This window comes from Lithobates pipiens, unplaced genomic scaffold (genome assembly GCF_037356315.1).
Source record: "Lithobates pipiens isolate NorthernLeopardFrog02 unplaced genomic scaffold, aLitPip1_a1.2 Scaffold_13, whole genome shotgun sequence".
In the NCBI taxonomy this organism is placed as follows: domain Eukaryota; kingdom Metazoa; phylum Chordata; class Amphibia; order Anura; family Ranidae; genus Lithobates; species Lithobates pipiens.
Genome location: NW_027507718.1, coordinates 98,733,854 through 98,739,853, shown reverse-complemented (window position 1 = coordinate 98,739,853; position 6,000 = coordinate 98,733,854). Strand labels below are relative to the sequence as shown.

At 46.8% G+C, this 6,000-nt stretch overlaps 1 protein-coding gene across 1 annotated transcript in view; it reads right to left on the bottom strand.

Moving 5' to 3' along the window:
* Positions 1–6,000, bottom strand: part of LOC143974180 (PALM2-AKAP2 fusion protein-like) — a 75,788-nt gene that overhangs the window by 20,981 nt on the left and 48,807 nt on the right.

Below are 6,000 nucleotides of genomic sequence, written 5' to 3'. Positions count from 1 at the left end.
GGCAATTGATTTCTATTGTGAGTGTAGATTTAAGTAACCACTGGCATACCTCCCAACTGTCCCTGATTTGAGGGACTGTCCCTCATTGGGAACAATATCCCTCTTTCCTCCACATTTGTCCCTCATTTTTGTCTAATCTATATTGTTGTATATAAAATGCACTTTTTAAAACGTGTTTCCCAGTGCTAAACATTTCATCCCATTTCTAAATTGCTACATTTACAGGAAAGAAAAGCACTTGTGGGTTTAGCTTTTTTTTGTATAATTCGCCTGCACCCATTCCCGCAACCACCCGCACAGAAAAATGCGCTGCTGTTCATGTGTGGGGGTGCCATTAATCCTAATGGTACCCCCCAAGCACTAGAAACCGCAGTGCAGCTTCCTGCACTTGGAACCACATTGTTCTTGTGGTTTCTGCGCAGCAAGCATTTTCAAAAATGGAACAGGGACCTTTTGAAATGAATGGGCTGCTTTTCCCATGGAAAATGCGACTTGCAGAGCCGCACAAGTGTGAACCTAGACTAAGAGGTCCATTTATCAAAATTCTCAAGGAATATTTAAACAACTTTACGCAAGACATTCCAAAATGGAATCTTATGTTAAAAATGGGTGGAAATTGTTTAAAGTTTAAGTGAAAACATTAATAAACTTATAGATATTCTAATGGAAAACAAACACACACACACACACACACACACACACACACACCCCAGCTTGTCAGAGGTTTCATATGATTTTTGCCAGCGGCTATAGCTGCTAGCAATAATCACTATGTTTTCCTGGCCAGGACAGCTCTCCATGGGAGAACACAATGGCTCCACGAGGGATTCCCCATAAACACTGTGTTGGTGTTGGAAATCTAGCAATTTTCTTTCCTGCAACCCATGGTTGCACCATTTTAACGGAATAGGTTAGGGTTTTGTAGCCATAAATGGCATGGTTGAAGACTGGCTGAGCTAGGTTATTCAGTAGAGGATTTATTTTTTAAATTAAAATAAACACATTATACTTATGTGCTCTGCGCAATTATTTTGCACAGTGCAGCCCCAAACCGCCTCTTCTGAGGTCCCCTGCTGGCGCCCTATCCCCCCGCCCCCCATACTTGTGCATGCTTGATCCCGAGTTGGGCTATTTGTGTCTATTCAGACATGTAGCTGCTCTCATCCAAGACTGACAGTAGGGAGTGGGGAGAAGAGCTGCTGCAGACGTGCACATTGCTGGGATCAAGATCACGCTCAGGTAAGTATATAGGGAAGGGGGAGGCTGCAGGGGAGCTATTGTTAAAAGTTTTTTTTTTTTTTAAAGTGGTTGTAAGCCCTTACAAACCACTTTTTACTGTAAGTAAGCCTATAATAAGGCTTACCTGTAGCTACTGTGGATAACGTCTAAACCGGCACGGTCTAGGAGATATCCCCTGTATCAACGTTCTTGCTGTTGCTTCAGCTGAGGTGCCGTTAGCGGGCGGCTCCCACGCACATGCACAGGAGTGGAGTGATCGCGGCTTTGGGCAATACTGCAGCAGGGTAGTGGTTCTGCGCCAGATCAGGTACCTAGTATGTGATCTGACACTTCTGAGTCTGGGGCACACACTACTGGTAACCCACTCCCGCTGTGATTATACACAGTGGGAGCCAAGTGGCTGGTACCACAGACTCGATGTCCGTTGGCACCCACCAATTACACAGGCAGAACTTGCCTTGTTTATTTATATAGGCAGATTGTCGTTCTGTCACAAGGGGAAGGCATTTAACCTGTGTTTCTGCAAAGCAGGAACACGGATCTTTGCCTTCCCTTAGTCAAAGCACTTCCCACACAGTGAGTGAGCACAACCTAGGCACAATTAACCCCTTGATCGCCCCTGTTAATACCATACCAGCCAGTCTCATTAGTACAGTGGCAGTGCATATTTAGCACCGATCACTATATTAGTATCAGTGGTCCCAAAAAAGTGTCAGTTAGGGATCCGATTTCTCCTCCGCAATATGGCAGTCCCACTAAAAGTCATGGATCACCATTACTATTAAAAAGAATAAAAAAAAAAAAAAAAAAAAAAAACACCCATATTTTGTAGGCACTAACTTTTGCGCAAGCGTATAAACATACGCTTGTTGGGATTTTTTTTTTACAAAAAAACATGTAGCAGAATACATGGCCTAAATTGATGAAGAAATTAGATTTTTAAAAAAAATAATATTGGGTGTGATTTATAGCAGAAAGTAAAAAATATTAGTTTTTTTTCAAAATTGTTCTTTATTGTTGTTGTTTATAGAGCAAAAAATAAAAGAGGTGATCAAATACCACCAAAAGAAAGCGCTATTTGTGGGAAAAAAAGGGACATACATTTTATTTGGGTACAGTGTTGCACGGCTGCGCAATTTTTCAGTTAAAGTAATGCCGCGTACACACGATCAAATTGTCCGGTGACTTAGTCCGCCGAACCGCATTTCACCGGACAATCCAAACGCGTGTGGGTTTCAGCGGACAATGCGTTCGCGAGTATGCTAGTCCGGCGGACTAAGAATGACGCATGCTCAGAAGCAAGTACAAAAAGGTAGGTATTGGCTACTGGCTGTTGAACTTCTTTTCTAGTCCCGTCGTACGTGCTGTAAGTCATCGCGCTAGCAATCGCCGGAATTTCCGTGCGTCCGTGTGTGGCCAAGTCCTTTCGGTAGAAAGTCCGCCGGACTATCCGCCGGATTGTTTGCCGGACTAAGTACACCAGACAATTCGATCCTGTGTACGCGGCATAACAGTGCTGTATCACAAAAAATGGCCTGGTCGTGAAGGGCGGGGGGGGGGGGGGGGGATAAACCTTCCAAAAAGGTCAAGCGGTTAAAAGCAACTCCTTGCCAAAAATGCTCTGGCAATAAAAGGCTATGAATCTGTGGAGGTCCATATTGCAGAGTGCAGGTGCGCCGCCCCCCTATCCATGCATCTGGCCCCCTAATCTACATGTGGGGCGCCGGATCCATGGATTTTTAATTTTTTTTTGAAGTGATTAGAGCCAGAGACTTAAAGGCTTCAAAAAAAGGGTGGGCTTGGGGCACAGGGAACTGCACCTGCAAGCCTGCCCAGTTGTGTGACAATAGCGAATGAATATTCTCCATTGTCACACCGATTCTCCTCCTGGCCAATCAGGATGTGGGTCCTGAGAAGGGAGGAGACACACGGCTGCTGGAGGAGAAGCAGGGGGAAGCTGCCTGCCTGGAGGGGAGCGCTGCATGCGACAGATGGGGTAAGTGCTGGGCTGGTAACTGACCGACCCACCGGGGGGGGGGGGGGGGGTTGGGGGGCTGTGGGTGCATTGTTTGCTGCCATCCCAAAAATATACCACCAGCTCTGAAAATGCTCATCTCTCTTCACAGCCGGTTGCCCACAGTTAAGATGCCACCACCAGGGACCAAAGACCGGTGGAACAAAGGGCTCAGGTGAGCACAGTGCTGGATCCTAGGACAGGTGAGTATCTGTTTATTACAGTTTTTGTATCTGCTGAATTTTAATTTTTCAAAATGCTACTGGAGCTCCTCTTTAAGACTGGGTACACAAGGGCCGAATATCACAAGGACACAAGCAACAATTTACACACATTTTCTAATAGAATAGGGATAGTTTAGAGCCCCTCGTCAGGATTTTATTGCTTTCTGTGCACTCATGAGGAATGCCAAGTTGCACCCAAGACTAATAATGAATAATTGCTAGATTTACCACTCTCTAGAAATATACTTGGCATTAGGAGGCTGGCTTCACATTTTGTTGATGGCTGTTTTTCTTGTCACATCAGTTCAATGTGGGCTTATCCACTAGTGCTTTGTAGAAAAGCCTCTATTGAAAAGAGATTTAGCAGACAATACTTATGTACATAACACACATTTGTTTGGTGAACTCTTTCCCAGTGAGCTAATTGGCTTGTAATTTCCAACAGATGGCATGAGCCAGACAGAGGAGAAAATGCAATGCCGCATACTATTCATGAAGACTACTGCATATATTAAAGAGGTTGTAACCCTAAAATAAAAAATAAATAGATTCTGTTCCTTTAAAGCAGGTTAAACAGCATAGTACTTTTGCTGTCTAATCTGTCCCATTCTATGCTGTAGAAAAACCTGGTTGATCCTGCCTGTTCCTGTGTCCCCCTAAGTCAGTGATGGTGAACTGTTTCCCATGATGGTCAACTACACTGCGCAGTGCATGAGCATCATGGGAAATGTAGTTCCAAAACATCTGGCATGCCAAGATTCTGCATCGCTGCCCTAGATGAACTGACCAAAGTAATCATGGCTGCTAATCCATGATACCATGGTTTACATGCCTCCATCATCCCGCAGTGTTAGAGTCTCTCCTCCTTCTCCCACCCCCCTTCTCCCTCCTTGCCTGTCAGCTCCTGACAGTAAAGTCAGGATTACTGCCAGACCCTCTGCTCTAATAAAAGTAGGCTTTATTTTAAAAAATAATGCCGCTATATACCTTATTTTAGATGGACTCCCGCCTCGGTCCTTCCCCCATTTAAAGACTAAAGCAGGGGGGCTGAGCGGACAGCACAGTGGTCATCTGATCTCATGGCTGATGTTAGCAGCAGGAGCCTTTGGAAATGAGATGAGATTCCCCTCCATCAACCTGTCCAATGACGAGAAACAGAGTCTGCACGTGCTGGATCAAGTAAGTAAAAAGGGGGGTCTGGGGAGAGCTGCAGCATAGAAGGTTTTTCACCTTAAGGTGAAAAACCTTGAGGCTTTACAACTACTTAAAACCAAGTACACACGATTAGAAAATAATGCAAAAAATACCACTATAGGAAGCGATCGTACGATAATCTGATTGTTAGTACACAGCTTTTGAGAGCCAATCATGACAGGTCATGCGAAATTATGCAATGGGACAAGCATGAACATTTTTCTCTTACAAAACCAGATTATACGATTATCGTTTAAGCAGTACAATTTTCGTTGAAAATACAATACGTTCTATTTTTGTAACCTCTTAATTTTCGGCATGGAAAAATATCTGTTATTCTGTAACTGCCAGTAAACGTTAAAGTTCAGAAAAATTACTGCCAGCACTTTGTCATATACCGCTCCACCTGTGTCACTCGCAATGTAAATCTAAGCCTCCGAATCCCTTAATTAACGCTGCTCGTTGTGGCTGCTCTCCTCCTCCCACTCCGAGAGCAGTCACATGACTGGGTCTGGCGTTAATGGAGGTATTTAGATGCTTTGATTTATATTGAGAGTGGCACAGGAGGAGCGGTGTATGAGAAGGGACTCTCAGTGTGAAGATTTCTCAACCTTAAGAGTATGCTGGCAACAGTGTCCCAGGAAACTGGGAGTTCCGGGGGGGGGCTTTATAATGAAAGGGGTCTGTGTTGTGCAAGGAGGGGTGGGTCCTGTGTGTTGTGCAAGGAGGGGGGGGGGTCCTGTGTGTTGTGCAAGGAGGGGGGGGGGGGTCCTGTGTGTTGTGCAAGGAGGGGGGGGGGGTCCTGTGTGTTGTGCAAGGAGGGGGGGGGTCCTGTGTGTTGTGCAAGGAGGGGGGGGGGTCCTGTGTGTTGTGCAAGGAGGGGGGGGGGGTCCTGTGTGTTGTGCAAGGAGGGGGGGGGGTCCTGTGTGTTGTGCAAGGAGGGGGGGGGGTCCTGTGTGTTGTGCAAGGAGGGGGGGGGGTCCTGTGTGTTGTGCAAGGAGGGGGGGGTCCTGTGTGTTGTGCAAGGAGGGGGGGGGTCCTGTGTGTTGTGCAAGGAGGGGGGGGGGGGTCCTGTGTGTTGTGCAAGGAGGGGGGGGTCCTGTGTGTTGTGCAGGGGGGGGGGGGGGTCCTGTGTGTTGTGCAAGGAGGGGGGGGGGGGTCCTGTGTGTTGTGCAAGGAGGGGGGGGGTCCTGTGTGTTGTGCAAGGAGGGGGGGGGGTCCTGTGTGTTGTGCAAGGAGGGGGGGGGGGGTCCTGTGTGTTGTGCAAGGAGGGGGGGGTCCTGTGTGTTGTTCAAGGAGGGGGGGGGTCCTGTGTGTTGTGCAAGGAGG